Source organism: Erpetoichthys calabaricus, chromosome 9 (genome assembly GCF_900747795.2).
Source record: "Erpetoichthys calabaricus chromosome 9, fErpCal1.3, whole genome shotgun sequence".
NCBI lineage: Eukaryota > Metazoa > Chordata > Cladistia > Polypteriformes > Polypteridae > Erpetoichthys > Erpetoichthys calabaricus.
Window position 1 is genome coordinate 132335650 of NC_041402.2, and position 22693 is coordinate 132358342.

Genomic DNA, 22693 nt, shown 5'->3' on the forward strand with positions numbered 1-22693 from the left:
CAGAGAATGGAAGCTCAATCCTATAGGGGCCTGTGGTCACCGCCATGGGCGCCCTGATACCTCAAAAGCCATGGACATCAGCACTTCTGCCACACCCGGAGGTGCTGGTGGAAGGAAAACCAGGGACACCCGGAGTGCTTCCTGGTGCTCGTGTGGCACTTCCGCCACACCGGGAAGTGCCGCAAAAACTCATTGTGAGGCACCTGGAGCACATCCGGATGAACATTAAAGGGGCCACCTCCCTACATTCGTCAGCTGGAGTCGGGTAGAAGAGGACAGAGCTCGGAGGAAAGGAGTGGAGGCGGTGAAGAGAGGCATTGTTGAGAGCCCGAACTTGAGGGTGTGTAGTGCAGGGGCACTGGGTTGTGCGTGTGATACTTGTACATAGTTGTAAATATGAATAAACCGTGTGTGGTGTTTAAACCTTTGGTGTCTGCCTGTCTATGTCCGGGCTGGTTCCCACAAGATATATATATATATATATATATATATATATATATATATATATATATATATGGAAGAGAAGGTCTGTGATACGGTTTGCATATTTGCCGTTGGAGATCCACGAAGGGAGAATAAACAAATCACGCATCATAAAATAGTTTTATTCCTGAGCTTTCAACCCCTATCAGGGGTCTTCATCAGAGGATAATGCTTAGACTTACAAGAATCAAAGGCAATATATAGCAACACATTCAATGGGGGGGGTGGGGGGTGGGTGGAGGTGACTACGTCAGTTTGATCAAGGGGGGGGGGGGGGGTTGTATAGTTTAATTATTGTGTACATGTCCTTCTTAAGTTGGCATATGCTGGATTTATGTCCAAGTGTCTGTTGATGGCGTTTTCATCTGATAGCCAAGACTCGGCCAACTCTCTGGCACTTTTTGTACTGGCCTTAAATTTTACTTTTACGTTGTCCCAGTTGAATGTGTGTCCTGTCGATTTGGTATGTGCATATATCAAAGATAGTGCGTCCTTTCTTCTGACGGCGTTGCGATGTTCCTGTACCCGTGTTGAGATTCTTTTTGACGTTTGTCCTATGTATACCGCTGAGCAAGAATTGCATGGAATACTATGAACTGCGTTTCGTGTTTCGGCTGTCGATTTCTTGTTTTTAGCATTAAACAGGACAGATTGTTGCGCAGATTGTTCGTGGGTTTATGTGCTATTCTGATGCCCCACTTGGTCAGGGTGCGTGCCGTGCCTTCTGACACATTATGGTGATACGGGAGTGAATGCCAGGCGGGGTGGGGGTTCTGATTTAAGTCGATTGTATGCTGATTACTTTGGCGTCTGCTGTGTAGACTCTGATTAATGAATGTTTTTGAGTATCCGTTCAAGGTGAAAAGTTGGAAGAGATAGCGTCTCTCATTAATTTTTGTTTCCTTGGTATTACAATGCGTGTGGACTCATTTAAATAGGGTTTTTTCGCAGCTCCGTTTATGAGATACCGGATGGTTGCCGGCGAAGTGTCGAATCTTGTCTGCGTAGCATTGTTTGCGGTAAACACTTGTGGTCAGGGTGGCGTCACTATTTCTTTTGATGTAAATGTCCAGGAAGCTGATGTGTCGGTTGATTTCTTTTTCCATTGTGAACTGGATTGCAGGGAATATTGTGTTAATATGATTGTAGAACTCATTCAGCTGGTTCTTTCTTAATATGACGAATGTGTCATCTACATAGCGTATCCAAATTTTGGGTGTAATCTGGGATAAAGCTATGTTTTCAAATCGTTGCATTACCAGTTCAGCTAGGAGTCCAGATAACGGTGATCCCATTGGCATGCCTTCTTTCTGTGTGTAATACTTGCCGTTGAAATGAAAGTGCGTTTTTTTGGCAAAGTGATATTAGGTGCATTATGTCTTTGATGGACAGTTTGGTTCTTGTCTCTATGGTGGGGTCACTATCCAGTTTCATTAATAGTGTTTCTGTGGCCAGTTGGATCGGGATCATGGTGTATAGCGATACAACATCAAATGAGACCATGATCTCATCCTCGGCGATGGATACACCATGATCCCGATCCAACTGGCCACAGAAACACTATTAATGAAACTGGATAGTGACCCCACCATAGAGACAAGAACCAAACTATCTTTGATATATGCACATACCAAATCGACAGGACACACATTCAACTGGGACAACGTAAAAGTAAAATTTAAGGCCAGTACTAAAAGTGCCAGAGAGTTGGCCGAGTCTTGGCTATCAGATGAAAACGCCATCAACAGACACTTGGACATAAATCCAGCATATGCCAACTTAAGAAGGACATGTACACAATAATTAAACTATACAAACCCCCCCCCCACCTTGATCAAACTGACGTAGTCACCTATATATATTTTGTGAGAAGGGGGGCTGAACGCACCCCTCGAAGACATTGATGCTCCTAAAAAAACCCTCTTGAAAATGCTGAAAGGCTAACTTCACATTGCTCCCTTACTTGCTGGGCTCTCTTGTGGCTGCTCTATCGCGTGATATGTTTCCCGCACTCATACTAACTAACTACATACTGAGCTCGTTTTACTTCGGAAGCTCGTTTTACTTCGTTTTACTGTTTGAAGTGTTTGAATAAAGTTCCTGTCTCTACAATCTCCTGTGTTTCTGTGCAATTCTGTGACCCAAGCGTGATAAGTGGTACCAGGAGTGGTTGCACAGATGGATCTTCAAGACGATGTGAATGTTCTGGGTCTGGCTAGGGCCTCTACGCTTTGCCAATGGAAACTGGACCTGGATCACCCTGTTAGTGCTCAGTTGCAGGATTTAATTCATCTCGTTCACTGCTTGATCGAGCGGATTGTGGAGAAAATAGCCAGTGATGTGGTACTGGCGGGGATTCCTGAAGTTCTCCAGGAAGAGTTTTTTCGTCATGATGTTGACTCGTTCTCCACCTTCGACAAACGATTGGAAGGCTCCCAGGCTGCTTGGAGACAGGGTGGTGCATTTGCTTCACCAGGAGCACACTCACAACCTGCCGAAGATCGTCACAATGAACAGCGAGCTCAGGGCAGTGGACATCCAGTTTCCTCAGAAAGACAATCCTGGGCTCCCGTTGTTACTGATGTGACCACATTTGAAGGTGTTCCTGGTCGTGGACGCTGACGAGTGTATTTCTGTAGTGGTGCCGAGCACAGATGTTTCTGGTGAGATCAGGTCGGACACCTCGCCAGAGAATGTTACCTCTCCCCTGCTCTGTCCTTGGAGGTCGGCTTAACTGAGGTGTGTTGCTCCCATGTTCCTTCTACTTCACTGAAAAAGGACTGCTTAATGATCTCCATGATGTTAGCGGGCCGAGAGATCCCTGCATTGTTGAACTCAGGTAGTGACCTTTGTGTTGTCAGATGTGACTGCCTCAGCAGTACGTCCCCATGTAGCACTGAGACTGTAAACATACGCTGTGTACATGGGGATGCTAAGGACTATGAGACTGTGCTGCTTCCTTTAAAGTATAAAGGTCGGAACTTTAAAGTTTGGATTGCCATTTTGGATTCCTGCCCATGGCCCTTGCTGATCAGCAGGATGAACGCCTTATTCCCTAAGCTCTTAGCCGACTTTGGGGCACCAACCCTAGATCCCCGTGTTATCATGAACGAAGTGGAGGAACTGGTGGCTGTCGGAGAAGGCCTCAAGTCCCGATTTGACACTGAACCCAAACTCTCCAGTGATACTGGGAGAGACTCCTCCAATTTCCTAAAGTGGCTGGCTGCCCCATCTACAACTTCTCAACTTGCAAATTCCTCAGAACACAAACCGAGCACTAGCAAGCAGACGGATTTTGTGCGCTTGCAGCATGCTGATAGCTCATTAGATTATGCATTTAAACAGGCTTGCTCCGATAGTGACTCTTATTACCAAGAGTGTGCCTCTGGGGGCTTGAAAACCCCACACTTTCTTGAGAAAGATGGCTGTCTTTTTAGAGTGATATCAGATCATTTAGTGGGGGAATTTATTGAACAATTAGTTGTACCTGAAGTACACAGGGATATTCTTTTGCAGTTAGCCCACTCTCACATCTTGGGTGGGCACCTGGGGGCTGATAAAACTAGAGATCATTTATCAAAATGATTTTATTGGCTGAATATGGGAAAAGATGTTGAGCGATTCTGTACTTCATGTCTTGATTGCCAGATTGTCTCTGCTTATAAACCTCCTCGGGCTCCCCTTTCTCCTATGTCTATTTTGGAAGTCCCCTTTCAACGGGTGGGATTAGATATTGTAGGCCCTCTTCGTAAGAGTAAAAATGGGTATCAATATATGCTTGTGTTGGTTGACTATGCAACGTGATATCCAGAATTGGCTGCTTTGAAAAAAAGCCAATTCCTCCAGTGTAGCCAAAGCTCGGTGCGAGATTTTTACTCATATTGGCATCCCCAGAGAATTTTAACTGATCTGGGAACACCTTTTACTTCTCGCGTGATGAAACAATTGTGTGACAGCCTTGCTATTAGGAAATTAAGTACCACTGTTTACCATCCACAGACGAATGGTTTGACTGAACGATTTAACAAGACTTTAAAACAGGTGATCAGGCGAGCTGCTCACAATGACCCGACGTCTTGGGACTCTGTCCTGCCTTTTATTATGTTTGCGGTGCGGGAATCGCCGCAGGCGTCCACTGGCTTGAATCCTTTCAAGTTGTTGTTTGGAAGGCGCCCGCGAGGCATCTTGGATGTTGTACATGAGGAATGGACATGAATCGGGACAAAAGCTCACGGGCCGAGCTTTGTGGATTGGGTAATTTTGTTGCAAGATAGGATTTCTAAACTTTCTTCTATCGCTGTGGAGCATCAGCGATGCGAGTTGGAAACCCAGAAACGTCTATACAATAGGCGCTGTAAGCTCCGTGAATTCAAACCTGGTGATAGTTTTCTGGTTCTGATTCCATCTGACCCGCACAAATTCCTAGCAGAATGGCAGGGCTCTGCCATTATTGAGGAGTGTATGGGGCCGGTGAATTACAAGGTTAGAATACCAGGCCGGTGCAAACCATTCCAGATTTTACATGTTAATCTCTTGAAAGAGTGGCATGACCCGCAGGGGGTTTACGCTTCCTTGGCTGCTGTCTCTTAGACCGATGTTGCCATTGGTGATGATTTGCCTGACTCGCAAAAGACAGAGTTGTTAACTTTGATTGAACGGAACACTGATGTTTTTTCAGACTTGCCAGGCGTGACTGACCTTGAAGAATATAAAATCTCTACTGAACCCGGGTTAGGGTACAGATGCGCCCGTTTCAGATCCCAGAAGTGTGACGGAATATTGTGCATGAGGAGGTCAAACAGATGCTGGCATTAGGTGTAATTCGTGAAAGTAAAAGTAACTGGTGCAGTCCGGTCGTATTAGTCCCAAACAAGACGGTTTGGTTCGCTTCTGTATCGATTTCAGGTGCTTGAATAAGTTCTCTAAATTTGATGCTTATCCAACGCCCTGTGTTGATTAGCTGTTGGAAAAACTGGGTCAGGTGACCTATATCTCCACGCTAGATCTCACAAAAGGTTACTGGCAGGTTCCTCTTGAGGCTGGCAGGTGTGAGAAAACAGCATTTGTGACTCCAGACGGACTTTATGAATTTACTAGACTCTCGTTTGGTCTTCATGGCGCGCCTCTAACTTTCCAGCGTATGATGGGTCAGATCTTGCATCATCATTCTGAATATTCCGGAGCATACCTCGATGATGTTGTGATTTTCAGCAATGATTGGCAAATGCATTTAGAATGTCTTCAGGCTGTCTTTGAAAGCTTAAGACAGGCTGGCTTGACAGCTAACCCTAAGAAGTGTAAATTGGGTATGTCTGAGACTCATTATCTGGGTTATTCCATGGGCAGGAGTTTACTCCGGCTACAATTTAGAAAACTGGAAGAGATGCTTGCTTACCTACGTCCAGAAATGCAGAAACAAGTTTGTGCTTTTCTGGGGCTTGCTGGTTATCATAGAAGATTCATCACTGACTTTGCAAACAGGGCTGCTCCTCTTTCTGATCTTACTAGAGGCAGAAAGAACCGTCCTGTTTTATGGCCAGAAGTTTGTGAACATTCCTTTTGTGATTTGAAAACTGCTTGGTCTTCTTTTCCAGTTTTACTTCTGAAAGAGACATGTCTGAATAAAGTTCCTGTCTCTACAAGCTCCTATGTTTCTGTGCAATTCTGTGACCCAAGCGTGACAATATATATAAATATACAGTATATATAGCCACTCTGACTAGACAATGACCGTCCTAAGCTTAGATAGGCATAGATAAAAACCAACAGCTAAAGAGTACTTAATCATCCAATAGACTGAAAAAATAAGAAAGTTAAGGTAAACAAATAATCCATCCATCCATCCATCCATCCATCCATCCATCCATCCATCCATCCATCCATCCATCCATCCATCCATCCATCCATCCTCTTCCGCTTATCCGAGGCGGTTCGTGCGGGCAGCAGCTTGAGCAGAGATGCCCAGACTTCCCTCTCCCAGGCCACTTTTTCTAGCTGTTCCGGGAGAATCCTGAGGCGTTCCCAGGCCAGCCAGGAGACATAGTCCCTCCAGCATGTCCTGGGTCTTCCCCGGGGCCTCCTCCCGGTTGGACATGCCCGGAACACCACACCAGGGAGGCGTCCAGTCGGCATCCTGATCAGATGCCTGAGCCACCTCATCTGACTCCTCTCGATGCGGAGGAGCAGCGGTTCTACTCTGAGCCCCTCCAGGATGACCGAGCTTCTCACCCTATCTTTAAACAAATAATCACATAGTTAAACTTTTACTATGTTTTAGGTGATGGTAGAAGTGATTCTTTGTTCTATAATTCCAGTATACTGTATATATGAGTATACATATGTACTGTATAAACGGGAGATAGCCACTCAACCATAAAAACTTCATTCATAAAGTGCTGCTGACTGTCCTCCAAAAAGGTTCTCCCATCTCAACAGAGGACTTCTGAAGATGGATTAGAGTGACTAATGGGTTCTTAGTCTCCTCCCTGACTAAGACCCTTGTTGCCCGGTTACTCAGTTTGGCCATACAGCCAACTCTCTGAAGACTCCTGGTGTTTCCAATCATCTTCCATTTTGCAATTTGTAAGGCCACTGTGCTCCTGGGAACACTCAGATCTTTAAAAAATGGTTTGCCCTGATCTATAACTCACAGTCATTTTACTGAATAGGTGTACAAAGAGTTCTGTGAATCTCATGTTTTAATTTTGTCCAGACATGCAGTGTGAATTGTTGGACCTTATATACACAGATGTGTACCTTTCTAAACAAAGTCCACACATTTCTGCTTACCACAGATGGACTTCAAGTTCTAGACACATCTTAGGGATAATTAAAGCAAACAGGATGTACCTGAGCACAATTTGGAGTGCCACAGCAAAGGGTCTGAATACTTATTGTGGCCTGCAACATTCACACCAGCTTCATACACCCAACACAGACAGATGCAGACACATGTTCAGCACAGCACACGTTTTTTATTTTGTTGTGGGAAACTCTTCCCCACCAAAGCACAGTACATGGTTCAGAGCACACAACAATATAATTTTTTCTTCCCTTTCCTTCCACCTCTACTCCTCCTCCAGCAAGGACAGGTGGGAGGTGGAAGCGCAATGGAATAGGGCTCAGGAGACCCTGCAGCACCCCCTGATGGCACCCCTGAAACCCAACAGGGTTGAGCCACCAAACTCCAATTCCTGGTATGCCCCATGGGAATCCAAGTTGCCGTAGCAACCCAGAGGAGCTTCCACCTAGTGATCTGGAGGAGGTAATGCCCTGAGCACACTCTCTCCCCTTTTCTTTCAATTTCGGAGGCATTCCAGTTGGGCAAGAACACCAGCTCTCCACCACATTTTATAAATGAGAGATTTCAGTTTTTGATTTTTAATAAATTAGCAAACCTTTCTGAAAACATGTTTTTGTCGTTATGGTTTATTGAGTGTGAATTAATGAAGAGAAATGGCAAATTTATCCAATTAAAATTAAATCAACAACACAAGAGTGTGCAGAAAGTGAAGGTGGCCGAGTACTTTCTGAATCCATTGAATTTCCCACATAAACTCTGCCTGTTTGCCCAGCAGTAACATAATATCACAGGGGGCCATTGCCATCTGCCATTGCCATCTGTCTATTCATATCCTTCATCATACTGGCAATACGAGGGACAGTCAAAAAGCTTTGAGCTGATCCTGAAAGGGATATTTTACCTGTAAGTGGTGAAAACGTAACTCCCCTGTACCTCCTGTGTACTAAAATAAGGCAATTTCAAGTTCCTAACATTTGTGGTCTCTTGTTTTAGAACCAGGTCAACATGTATACAAAAAAATGCAAAATTAAGTTCTATTGTGTTACTGAATTTTTAATACTAGAAAGAATACACCTTTTTGCATATTTATTTTATATTTTTCAAGTATACCAGAAGCTGTACCTGTCCCCTTAATATGCCGTAATTAAGAATTTGGTGCAGAGAATTCAATTGTAGCAGGATTTCTCAGGAAGATGACCCAATGTCTGGTCAGATTTTGACCTCAATAACAGAAGAACATTTTGCCAATAAGAAGGGAATTACAATGCAGAACTGAGGAGGGATTTTGTGTGACACATCTGACACTGTACTGATTAGTTATCAGTCAACAGAAGCCATTCTCTGAACCCATATTTTATCTAGCATGGAGCAGGATATAAATCTGCCTCAGTGTTCTAGAGTCAAAATGTCAGTCCCTCTGAAGTGTGAATGTGGTTTAATTGTTTAGTTTCAGTTGGATAGATGACATATTCTGATTTTCAACATCCATGCTACTGCATTATAATGTTTGCTTCTTTTCTGTGTTCATAAAAGTAGTGTCTCCTTTTGTGTTGCTGCCACTGTTTCCCCTTTGAGTATACTTCTTTAAATCTGATGGACTATAGTTTGGGATTGCAGTGTGCATCTGACAGGATTGGGTTCTGGAGGTGGTTATCAAGAAATACACTGAGGATATATAATCGGGGGCACAGTCATATTTTGAGACACTAAGTCTTCTCCTCATATTCTTTAGCAAGGCTATTATTTCAGTGGTAATCTTGGGTGTTCATAGTTGAAATATGACGGTGCAGGTCAGCTTCACACTCCAAGCTGATACTAGCAAGCCTCTTGAATCCACTACCACTAATTATGTACCTGAGGATGAGGACACAACACACAAGCATAGCAAGGGGTAGGAACAAAAGTGCTCCAGTGCTTTTATTAAAAACAATCAAAATCAAAACAGTGTTCAAAACAAAGTGCAGTGCTCAAACCTCTTCAATAAATAAATCCTTTAAAATTGAGGCAGCATGGCAGGAACCTATCCTTTAAAAATGCAGTCCCTGGTGCTTCCCTTTGAAAACGTAAGTCCCCTCAGCTAACCCCAAGTGGGTCATTGCAGCCGAGGAGATGACTAACTGGCAGTTGAGCCCACCTTCTCTGTCTGCTCCTAGGCTCGGACTCCTGTAACCTTCTGTGGCATGGCACTACACTAAGCCTCCAACTCCCGCTGCCAGGCTCATGTCCCTATGGTACATGGCTCCCCCACAGGACGCCTCACTGAGCCTTCCAATTCCAATTCAAACGCTGCCTCTTTCAAGCCGTATGCGGTGAGTTGCTCCAACCGAGAAGTGCATCACTGTCCAGTTCCAGGAACACTCAGCTGGAATGACCTCCTTCAGCCCCTGAGTGTCGGCTGCATGCTCCCCAAGGGACTTCCACATGGCTGCCTGCCTTCTCTCTGTCTCTCTCTCTCTCTCATTCACCCTCGCCGGCTTCCACCACCTCCTGCCTTCTTATGTCCTTCCTTTAACCTCCTTTCTTCCGATTTGCTGTTCTTACTTTTTCCTCCCAATTGGTCTCCCTTTTGTTTTTCATTCATAATTTTTCATAGTCTATTACAACAAGCATTTTGAACATGACAGGTTTTATAGAGCCACATTCATAGCCACAATACAAACATTTAAAGTAGTCCTTGCTGCATATGGCATACTAAAGTTTGAAAACCATTAGTTCAGATTGCAAGGGGTGTTGAATAATGTGTGTGCTAAATATATATGCTCCGCTCTACACCTGGAGGTGGCTTTATGCAAATTAACTATTCAGCAAAAGCGATTGACGGCACCATGAAACAATATGGTGGATAGATGACTGAAGAAGAGGCAGTGTCCTAGACAGGACAAAAGAGATGTAATCATGTTTGCCATGTGAAGTGAGGCATGAAATGGAAAGAGAAAGTTTGACAAAGCTCAATGAAGATGTAAAAATACAATGGTTAGCAAGCGTACTATAAACCTCGAGTGCTGGGGCCAGATGCTGTGGCTGTGAGCATCTACAAGAAGCAAATTAATTATAATAATAATTCATTACATTTATATAGCACTTTTCTCAGTACTCAAAGCGCTATCCACACAGGGAGGAACCGGGAAGTGAACCCACAATCTTCCATAGTCTCCTTACTGCAAAGCAGCAGCACTACCACTGTGCCACCTGTGAGGACAAGCATTCATTCAAAAAGGGAGGCAAAGAGAGAAGTAGGAGGCAGAAGTGGCATCCTCTGGTCCAAGACAAGGGGGACAGATGGCATAAGTTTAAACTTAATGGATCCCCTATGAGCTACTCCAGTGCAATATACATTTATTAAATATGTAATAAAAAAATTGTTTACATTTGCTTATATGTCTGCGTAATTTGATGCCCCGTAATAAAGGAAAGTAAAACAGGATTCAGTGTTAGCACTTTTTTGTCTGCCTATGGTTATAGCAAAAAAAACACAAAATACATGCTTGAACGTGTAACTGATGAAAACAGAAAGGAAATACCTGAATGAACAACGTAAACAAGTGAAAACTGCAAACATATAATAATGATAATAATATATACTCTCATTTCACATTATTCCTAAACATTACCCGTTTCAATTCAAAAATATACACATTCCTGTAAAATAGTGTCAATCACCAAAAGCAGAGTCACTAGAAAAAGTGGACATTAATCTACAACAGGAATGGTTTATTCATGCACAATTGTATGTAGTATGTTAAACTAAGCAGCTCCAGTGAAATAATAACTTTATTATTGCTTGAGTTGAGACCATTATTCAAGGTGATTTACAACATTTGAGATATAATTGATTTGTTTTTCTAATTGGAACTCAGGAAGGTAAAGTGACTTGCTCATGGTCACAAAGTGTCAGTAGCAGGATGTGAACACACAACCTCTGGGTTTGAAGTCCATAGGTCCAAAACCTTATCCACTACACTACCTGTCAATAACATTAGCCTTTGGTAGAAAAAAAACAAAACACAAAAAAACTGCAAATATTGTATATTCTGAAAAGTACTTCTGATACATTCATTTAACTGATGGCACTTTAACTGAGGCCCATTGTCATAAGAAATGTATGAAATTTGGGTAACACAGCTAGTGACCCAATTAAACATAAAGACACTCAGCCTTCACAAGTGACTTTGAGTGATTTTCCTCTTTTTCGACCTGTAGTTAAATGTAACTTGAGTTATTTTTCTGCTTCTTTTTATCTGGATTCAAGTAAATGTAACTGTACAATTCTTTTTAATTAAAAATGTGCAAATTTAGGACTTCTACTTTTTATTACTTATCAAACCGTGCTGCTGCTCTTACATGAAAACATAATTCATCAAAAAGCATTTGATTGTATGTAAGAAAAACTAAAAGACATGCACAACCACACAAAAAACTGTCTATAATCACTTGTTAAAATCCACAAGTGCAATATTAGGGGAAAGGGTGGGAGTTACAAATCTCTCTGTTAATTGTGCCTAGTAAGAATATAGTACTTAATTTAAAATTTAAAAAATGGTGGCACTTCAAAATATTTCAATTCCTGGAGGTGGTATGTCAAGAAAAAAAGATTGAAAACCCTTGGCTTAGAAATATTTAGTGATATTTGATGGCATCATACCTGTATGTGTCCAGAGTCTGCCCATGTTACGGATTTGCATTGATTAATTGGTCTGCTATTATGTGAAATCATGCTGTGGGTCTACTGTTAGCAATAACTGAGATCCAAGATCATCCTCCATTTCACAGCATTGGTTTTACATTAGTTGGGGCCCTGACTCACATGGAGGAACATTTTGGAGGGCTTTAGCTTAAAGTTTGGGAATCCTGATCTTAGTTATTCCATTAATGATAGCTAAGAAAGATGGAATTTATGATTCTTGCTTTTGATTTTAAGATGGTTTGAAGGACAAAATTGTTGATATTTGTAAACATAGTGTGGACAAATTTAAATATCACAGAAGAACAACTTTCTTGGTTTATCACTTAAGAGGAAAACATGCACGATTCCGCTGTTAAAAATTGTAATGCTAAGCAGCTAAATCTGTGGCAGACTACAATCCAAGAATGTACAACTCGACATATGTCCATGAATGAAACAAAAATCCCTAACTACCACTATTTATTGCAAAATGGATCACATCAGACTGCAGACCTCTAACTATAGTTGAAGATACAGGGAAGAGTGACAATCTTACACATAACCTTCACATTGGTCAACTTTGTCCCATATGAAGGACTTATATGAAAGACACAAGTCTTCAGAGTATTGAGCAGCTAAGACTTTGTACAGCAGACACATTTACAGCTGACTACTGGACATTGTTGAACCACCTTGGTTAAACACAACAAACTGACATTAATCAAGTGCCATTTTGCAAATGATCATGGTTAAAAATTTTAATCATTTGACAGCCCTACTTTAATCAGATTCATGCGATTAGTACTGTACCCATTGGTGGTGGGTTGCCACAATGGATGTGTATAAATTTTTGAGTTTGCACAGCATAGTCATGTACTGTAAGTGCTTAGCCACATTTCTTTTACAATCATTCTGAAGTGTGAGCATTGCCATCTTACATCTGAATGTAAGACGTATTCAGAACTTCCTGTTATGGTTCTGCTAAAATCTACTCAAGAACTGTCTGTTATCACCTAACGACTGTTAGCGAGGCCCCAGTTATCTCATGCTGAAATCAAACACTCCTCCATCAGCTATGAGGAATTACAACCTTCTCCTATGCTACACAAATTATGAGGGATTGCTGGTGTTGCCTGTCTGCTACCATCCTTAGGAAGAACTTCAGCTTTGTTTTCAGGCTGCAATTTGCAACTTTGTGACTTTCTCTAGTACCGGTGCCCCTGCCCATTTCCTTTCCCAGGGTACACAGTTTACCATCATCTAGTTGTGCCCTACTTTCTACAGGATAACTTATATTACTACTGCCATTAGGTCTTTACTCCTCTGTCTTTTACGTCTTTGCTTTATCTGTTCAATTTTCCATGCCTACCAAGAAACATCATCAAAATAAGTGCAATGGAATTTTCGATTGTAGAAGAAGTGAAAATAAATGTATCTGAGGACATCAGAATCACAGATAAACTGTGTAATAAAGTGTAATCACTTAACCAAGTTGCTGTTACTTAGTATGCACCTGGAATATGCCTTCATTCTACACAAGGGAAGGCACATATATATAATTTGTAAATAAGTAGTCAAAAAATATTTAGTATAAAACAAAATTTGTGTGCTGTAACATAATAAATGACAGCTTCTATTGGAATGCATTTTACACTTGTGATATTTAGAAAAGTTATAATCTGATCGAATTCAAAGACAGGCAATAGAATAACCTTAAAAATATTAGATTTTTTCTATCTCTTGCCCTATTTCTAACCTCAGCATTCCTCCTACACATGCAAACTCCGCAGAGGGAGGACCGAGGACACAAACTCTGGTCTCCATACTGCGAGGCAGAAGCGCTACCACTGCACCACTGGGCCGCCTATACCCATTTTACACTACCGTTTAAAAGTTTGGGGTCACCCAGAAATGTTCATGTTTTTGATAGAAAGTCATACCTTTTATTATGAAGATACCATTAAATTAATTTAAAAATATAGCCAAGCAATACTAATGTTTACAATGGCTATTAATGCTTGAAACTGATGTTTAATTTATTACTCACATATGGCTGCAAAGCCCCATTTTCATCAGCGTCCTAATAGTAAACTCCCTTAGCTTACCCTTATGTTTACATGCAATTGGTTATTAGAGAAACCTTTGTAATTGCATTAGCATTACTGTAACCTGTTATTCATTCACTTGAGTCGCAACATACTGGCATTCCTAAAGTTCAGTTCTGGGTTGGAAATGGCCAAAACTAAACAGTTTTCTTAAAAAATATATCAGTCTAATACTCTTTTTTTTTTTTTTTGCAGAATGAAGGATATTCAATGAAACACATTGCCAACAAAACGGAAGATTTCATAGAAAGGTGTCTGTTACCATCTTGAGAGAAGAGGGCAAAGAAGACAGAAAAAGAAGGGGAAGGCTCAGATGGGCAACTGCATAAGAGGATAAGGACATCAGTCTGTAGTTTGAGAAACTAAAGTCTTGTAGGTCCTCAGTTGCCTTCTTCACTAAACATAAACCAAATACCAATGCCTATGTCCTTTTACCCATTTCAATCTGTTTCTTATATTTGCCAGTTTCTCCTATGGCTTAGGTGGTACGGTGGCGCAGTGGTAGTGCTGCTGCCGCACATTAAGGAGGTTGGGGTGTGTATCCTGTGTCCTTTTGCGTGGAGTTTGCATGTTCTCCCCATGTCTGTGTGGGTTTCCACCAGTTGTTCTGGTTTCTTCCCACAGTCTAAAGTCATGCAGGTTAGGTGAACTGGTTCTGCCAAACTGGCCATAGTGTGTTTGGGATATGTGTTTTCACCCTGCGATGGACTGGTGCCATGTCCAGGGAGTATTCTATCTATCTATCTATTCCTGCCATGAACACCATGTTTGCTGGGACTCCTGGCTGGGACTAAGTGGGTTGGAAAATGACATGACTTAAAGCTTTTCTTTTTTTTAAATTCTACCTCTAAGGCCAGCATCGTCTTTTATTTGATCAAGTATACAGTACAGAATTATTTTACAGTATATTACAGTAGATACAGTATTATTTAACATTGGAATCCTGTACTATATAATTCAAAGATTTGACTGGTTCAGTAACTCGACCTTCCTGTTGCGCAATAAGTTAAAATCTAACGTTAAAGTGCATTTGCTTTATCTTTTGTGCACATATCAAATTAAGGGTTTCCTGGGGCCATATGGGCATTTGTGCAGTTCTGCTCTGCTTCGGGTGATTTCAAACAGATACGTTCGCCTGACAGCATTACTGCTCTTATACGAAATGCATGCAAAAGGTTCATATTTATTTTGTCTGTGTGTTCAAATAAATTTCTACTACAAAAAATAATTTCATTAAAATTCTGCTGGATTTCTTGCAGACACACCCCTAAACAATTGATGAGAGCTATACGAGCGATTACCGTTTAAGGAACCCCTGAAATGAGGTGAGGCTTGACGCCATCCCACCGTACTGCACACACACATATCGGGCTGACCCACTAACATTCATCCATTTTAGAGGTTAACTCAAAGCTCAGAGTATGTGCCCAGCTGTGGCTCGGAGTGCTGCGCCACCGTGCCACTCTGCTCTGCCTGTCCTTTTCAATGCTGGTTGCACAAGTGCTGCCAAACGAACTAAGATATTGTTTATTTGACATCGGCGATCGTTTATTTTAGTTGCATGCCATGGTTATCTGCTTTATAAGCCGACCTATTGTTGTGGAGCAGTCCCGCTTTGAAATGTGGAGGATGTGTATCTGGTTAACCAGCGAAACCTTTGCCCCGTCATCTTTGTATCTTGCACAGCGCCGTCAGTCCGCTGCATTTGAAGTGTTTTAACAGCGCAAAAACAAGATTGACGCCTTCTCTTAAAAAAAAAAAAGTACCAGCTTCCCTCACTGAAGACATGAGACATCTTGAAATACAACACGTATAAAGCCCTAGAGACCAGCACTAATACAGAGTGCGGCGCCAAAATATTTCAGGCAAAAGCGAAATGTTATGATATGTAGCGCCTTTCACAACTTGCATCATCAAAAAGCGCTTTACCAAGGAAACGCAGATATAGCATCAAACCGGCGTAGTCAGGCAGATTAAAAATTAACAGAATTTTTTTTTCAGCGTTGCAGTCAAATAATTAAAAGGAAGCGTATTTATAATAATGCATAAAAATACCGCAAATAGTCAAGCATTATAATGTTTTTATTCCATGGTAACAGCAAAAAAAACGAAAGCGTTGCATTATACAGCCAACTGACAACCATTCCCGTTCCTTGGGTGTCATTTTTGAGGTAATAACACAGCCTTTAAAAGGAAATGAAGTAGCCAACAGTTAAAAGAAATAATAATAAAGCGCTAAGCACGGCTTACCTTAACGGGCAAATCTGCCGAGTCCAAAGGAGGAAGAATTATGGTGCTTTCAGTGTCTGTTACTTCATTGTCGGGCTGGATCGGGACGTGAAACCTTTTCAAAAACAGTGACACTAGGTCTGGCCGGTCAGTTCCTCAATTCGATTTATAAGAGGAAGTAAAGTGAATAAAGAATGCCTCCTAAAACACATCCGGAAGTTGAGATAAGAACTATGCAAAACTCGCATTAACATTGAGCGGCAAGAGATATGAACGGCCCCGGCAAGAAAGAAAGAAAGAAAGAAAGAAAGAAAGAAAGAAAGAAAGAAAGAAAGAAAGAAAGAAAGAAATCAACTATATCAATGACAAGTAACTTCATTTGTTTAATCAGTAGAAGAAATAAATGGTAATACAAACAAAACGAAGCTCACATTTCCAGCTAGTTCATGTGTCTGAATTTTATAAATTGCCTCTTTAATGCAACACCTTTTTACAAAAGAAGCTAAATTAAAAGTCATGTTATAGATTTGACTGTTGAAATAAATTCTTCCTTTCTGGGACAACAAACCTCTTGAGCTAATCACACTGATTTAACTTTTTTTCTTTCGAGATGTATGAATAGATAAATTTGCCCGCTCAATAAGAAAATTAGAAGTCCAACATACAGTTACGTTAGCCTTAGTTCCAGAAACGCCATAAATAAATCAATAATTGTTAAAGACAATTAAAGAACTGAATGTAGATAGATAGATAGATAGATAGATAGATAGATAGATAGATAGATAGATAGATAGATAGATAGATAGATATTGACTTGACAGTTTCTGAACATTGATTGAAAAATAAACACTGCTTAAAATCAATACTAAAAATTGTAAACTTTATTAGGTCATTGTAACATGAATTAGAAAATATCAAAATAATTCACCCATTATCCAACCCGCTATATCCTATCTACAGGGTCACGGGGGTCTGCTGGAGCCAAACCCACCCAACACAGGGTGTAAGGCAGGAAACAAACCCCGGGCAGGGCGCCAGCCCACCACAGGGCACACGCACACACACACCAAGCACACACTAGGGACAATGCACCTAACCTGCATGTCTTTGGACTGTTGGAGGAAACCGGAGTACCCAGAGGAAACCCACGCAGACATGGGGAGAACATGCAAACTCCACGCAGGGATGACCCGGGAGGCGAACCCAGGTCCCCAGATCTCCCAACTGCGAGGCAGCAGCGCAACCCACTGCGACACCGCAAAATAATTCAGAATATTTTAATTTGCTTTAACTCTTTGAAACTGCTTTTATGAAAGCATACTTTTCAGATCAGGCTTATCAGGAAATCACTGTTAGGCTCTGTGACATTATGCCAGTGTATGGACAGTAGCTGGTTCAGAATACTTGGTAAAGAGTAATATCAAATCCGCAAGTCAAATGAATTCATATTTCAAATGTCACACATCTGATACTTGATTTTTCAAATCTTTCCTTCCTTTTTTACATTTGTCCCCACTTAATGTCTACCTTTGCCAAAACTGTCGATTTAAGATTACTGTATTATTTCCAAATTCCCATAAACTATGAAGAAATATTTTGGGCAAAATTAAATGAGATGTCAAAAGAAATTATATCTTTTATTGACTAACTGAACCGATTACAATATGCAAGCTTTCTTGGCAACTAAGGCCTCCTTTTCAGGCCTTTTTGGGGCTGTTGCTTGAAGAATTTGCCTCAGCTCCCTCAAAAGCTTGCATATTATAATCAGTTCAGTTAGCAAATAACTACTCATTACACTCATAATGCCTAAAACGGTACAACACCCTGCTACTATGGACAAAATTAAATACATAATTACACAAATAAATGGTGCTGTGGGCTGTGACAATTAATACATAATAACAACAAAAAATGTGAATACACTTAATTAAATGTGTTGTGAAATTTAGTTTTTGTGTTGCTTACTTCTTTATTTATTTACTTACCTTTTTCTTAATTTTTTTTATGTCAGTGACACTGTATACAGTGTAGCACCGCTGGGTGCAAAATTCCTAGCAACTATGTTGCCTGGCAAGAAAGTTTCAAATTCAGTAGAGTGAAATAAGCCCTGAATTGAAAACTGCCACATTCACTTGTCAAAGCTGTGAGGGTGAGCTCTAGTAAGTACTGTTTTTTGATTGATGAAATGTCCACAATGTGGACGTATGTGTTTTGCTTGACATGAGAATCCTGTGACTCAAATCACTAAGGAAAGTATGGCCAGTGTGGAAATTATAAAACACCAACTAAATGAATTTTAATTTGGAACAACATATGTTCAGGTGAGGGTGAGGTTAGCGTCCCATCCAAGGTTCTAATTCCTGTTTTTTTTTGCCCAGGCAGCCTGGATAGGCACCAACTTTCAGCAACCCCAAACTGGATGTGACGGTCAGAAAAATGACTTGATGGACGGACAACCGTAGCAAAGTTCATAAAAAAACTGAGGGTAAAGGTAAAGCTTCCCCTGTTTTTTGTGGCTGTGTATGGCATTTTATTAACAGTATATATTTTCACCACTTGCACAACTCACTCAAGAAATTTGGTTGGTCACAATATTGCACACTCAAAGCATGCTTGTATCTTGTATTTTTATATCTAATTCTATAATGGCATAGAAGATGGAAGCCCTCTTTCCATTGAAAGTGTAGTAGATCTACTCTGCTTCATTAAGTGAAACTGTGCAGTATTTTTAAGTAATAGATAGGATAGTAAACCTGTGACAAAATTCAAACTCTGTGTAAGTGCCATACTGGATGGACCGGCATCCACACTTGAAAGGAAGATGGATTCTTACCCAGCCAGGAGTCCATAAAGGAAGGACTACAGGAAAGGAGGTGCAACCTGGGTGGATTGATTGTAGATTCCTATCCCAGTCGGGACAAACAAATAATGGATGAACAAGTTGTTCCACAGTATAAAAAGGGGGCAGTGCTTCTCTGGTTTCGCTCCAGTATGGACACCCACAGGGTGGCCTGGGAATTGGAGTTTTGAAGGGCAACCTTGTCAGGGTCCTTGGGTGCCACCAGGGGGCACTATTAGGAGTAACTCTCCATGTTTTAAAGGATTTCCATCTGACCCGGAAGTCTCACTCTTGAAAGGTGAGTCAGAGTTGGGAGGGAGTGAGATGACGCTTTTGGGGGAGGACAGAAGACGATGAATAAATTGGCATGTGTTCTATTACTGATTTGAAGCCTGGAAAAGGTATTTTTTAAATAAAAATCTTTATTTAAAAGAATTTGGAACTGTCAGTGGGTGAGTTGTGTCTGAAGTCAGGGTAATGAGGTGCCCCCTATAGTGGTCACACCTAGTAGTGCTTCTTGAAGTGTAACTACAAATAAAGATCTTCTCTCTTTGTGCCCTTTCTCATGCTTGCCACTTCTGGCTTTTTTATGTTTTGAGTTTCCTCATGCACCAGTCCAGTCTTCATGTACCACCAGTAGTATGTGTACCACAGGTTGAGATCTACTGCTATAGAGTTCATTTTGCTTTGCACAACCCAGGGAAATTGCTCTGCATCACAGACAGTGTCCATTAATTACTTCAGTATCCTTTAATTTTAAACCAACACATAGTAAAACTTTCACTGCACCCTAATATATCATTGCAGTGAGAGATTTTAGATCAGTTGGTAGGCTGATGTAAATTTTATGTGGTAGTTGATCAATTTCCCTCAAAGAACAGTCCCAGCACCTCTAGCATCTTTTCAACGTCATGGCAGCATTTTTCCAAATAACTTGGAGTGGTAATCATGAGTTACACCTGACTTAATTGCCAATTTTTTTTAAGATGTTATCTTTAAAATTCCATAACAGAGTAGTCTTTCATTCAAAAACAAATGAACTTTACTTAACTAGAAACTGAAGGAGATACCTTCTCTCCCTACACTGCAGCAAAAAGATGGCCAACCCAAAATAAACAAATTCATAATGTCCATTATACAAAGTGCCCTGGTGAGAAGTTAAGCAAAATAACACCTTTTATTGGCTAACTAAAAAGATTACAATATGCCAGCTTTCAAGGCAACTCAGGCCCCTTCTACATCTTGCCTGAAGAAAGGGCCTGAGTTGCCTTGAAAGCTTGCATATTGTAATCTTTTTAGTTAGCCAATAAAAGGTGTCATTTTGCTGAACTTCTCACCACATCTATAATAGCTAACATGGTACATCATCCTAGTACTACAGACAAAAAAGTGCCCTGTAAATATATTGCTCTACCACTGTCCACCATAAAGACAGTAACCTCCTGGAATGGGCAATTAGATTATACAGCAGTTTTGAGAAGCCTGCAATTGAAAAAGTATACATTTAGCTACACACATCAGTTAATTCTTGTGCTCTTTCTCACAAAGACAAATTCAGAACACACCACCTTAGCCAGTGTGTTCCATTCCAGAAGAAAGTTAACAGTTCCCTCTAGATAGTAAATACAGATTTTAAAAAATTTCATACACATGCCAATTATGGAAACAGGACTAAGTACTACCAAATGTAGACCTTAATCTATGAAAGAGATGCCATTGCTAACCTTTTAAACAATGTGTCACCAGAGATGGCCTTAGGGGTGTGCGAGGCCTAGGGCTGACCAGCCCCACACGGGCTGGTTGCATCCAACACTGTTACCAGTATGTGTGGACTGTATAAACCTTAATAAAAATAATGATTTTCTCATTACAGTGTTCAGCTAAACTTTTGCATGATAACACGCAGACTTTATCAAAATATAATGATATAATTTGTTAAAAAAGTGCAATTCATAATTAATGACAATACCAGGGCAGTGTGAAATACGATGCTGTGGCATGCGGAAATTAGCAGGGCCTCTTCTAGAAAAGTACCCAAATTGCAAGTATTCTCTGAGTCTCTATATACAGGATGCCATAGTCATAACTCACGTTGATGTCATGTCAGCCGGTTATCATTAGTGATACATGTTTTTGTGCATTAATATTTGGACTATGGAATGTTTCAAAGACATATATGCACTGAATTTGACCTTGAAGAGGGATTTTAAAAGGGTTTCTCTTAGAAGCATCTCAAACATATATATACTGGAGAATTTAACTTGACAAATCCGCCCAAAAGGGCACGTGGACCTCAAAAGCAGGGCCCCCTTAGGTGTGACTCAGGTATTTCTTCTTCATCTTGGTCTCAGAAACAAATCTATGAGTTGCACCTTTTTGTCCAGTGCAATCCTACTCGGTTTCTTCAACAATAGGACTAGGCTCTTGTCCTAGTTTGCTGATTCAAATGACTCTTTTTAAAGAGTCTGGTTGACATCTAATTGGGTTGCCACCTGCAGCTTCACAAGCTGCTGATATTAACACCTGACGACACTGAGGAATGGACAAATCTACCACTACTCTCCTCTTTTCTTGTAATAGAGATTCAGTAACCAGGGAATACAACATCACTGACATCTGCTCCTCATATTTAGCCTGTTTTAGCAACACTAAGAGCTATGCGGAGGAGAGCCATCTATTGTACCCTAGGACTAAAGAACATTTCATATTGCCACTACTACTATTACACTGACAGGCTGAGGAAACTAAACTTCTTTGGACTTGAACAGAGAAGTCGGTGTAGAAACATAATTAAGGTCTTCGAAATTCTTGAAGATATTCGTAAAATTGATCTAGCAGAACTCTTTCAATTAAATAGCAAATCAAGCCAGGAAGCACTTCTTTACACAAGGAGAAGACTGAAACATGGAGCAAATCACGTTGTAGAAGTAGAACTCTTGACAATATTTAATAAAAAATATGCAGATGAGAAGCTGGGACAGCTAAGCTCGATGGACTGAACCAAACAAACTCAATGGCCTAAAAGGTCTCGAGTCACTGGACAGGGCTGAAATGCACCATGACCACCAAGATTTTTCAAGACATCATAAATGTCACAGTAGAACATCCTAATCCAGATCGAAAACCATAACTCTCATTGGCATCTTCATGAATAACCAAGATCAACCCTTCTTCAGGTTTACAGTAATAATACCAAAATGTAGAAAGAGAATCTTGGACATATAAGCAATATTTCTAATCAGAAAAATATTATGAATAGACCTATTTGTACACAATAACTCTGATGAAAATGAATAATAAAACTTCTTTCACTCTCATTGATAATTCTTTAGACAAGCCTTTATAGTCTGTGTAAAGTTATTCTTATTTCTAGTTTTTCATCCTATGCAAATCTTCAGATTAACCACTGATCTCCAACAGCTCATGACCTTAGATACCTGGCCCCTAAAATCCAACTGGAATTCAAAAACTACCAGAACTCCTTGCTCTATTTAAACTCTACATAGCAACTGCAAGTTCTTCAGGAATTATTTCAAAACATCAAAAAAAAAAAACCAGAAACTCCAAAAAGC

The 22693-nt window shown here is 40.8% G+C and overlaps 2 protein-coding genes across 3 annotated transcripts in view; both read right to left on the reverse strand.

Annotated features, from left to right (window-relative positions):
* Positions 1-16467, reverse strand: part of LOC114658113 (1-phosphatidylinositol 4,5-bisphosphate phosphodiesterase gamma-2-like) — a 198976-nt gene extending 182509 nt beyond the window's left edge. The window contains exon 1 of the mRNA XM_028810160.2: positions 16304-16467. The gene's annotated coding sequence lies outside the window, so the exon portion shown is untranslated. The remainder of the gene's footprint in view (positions 1-16303) is intronic.
* Positions 1-22693, reverse strand: part of meak7 (MTOR associated protein, eak-7 homolog) — a 514074-nt gene that overhangs the window by 273823 nt on the left and 217558 nt on the right. The gene's annotated exons all lie outside the window — the stretch shown is intronic.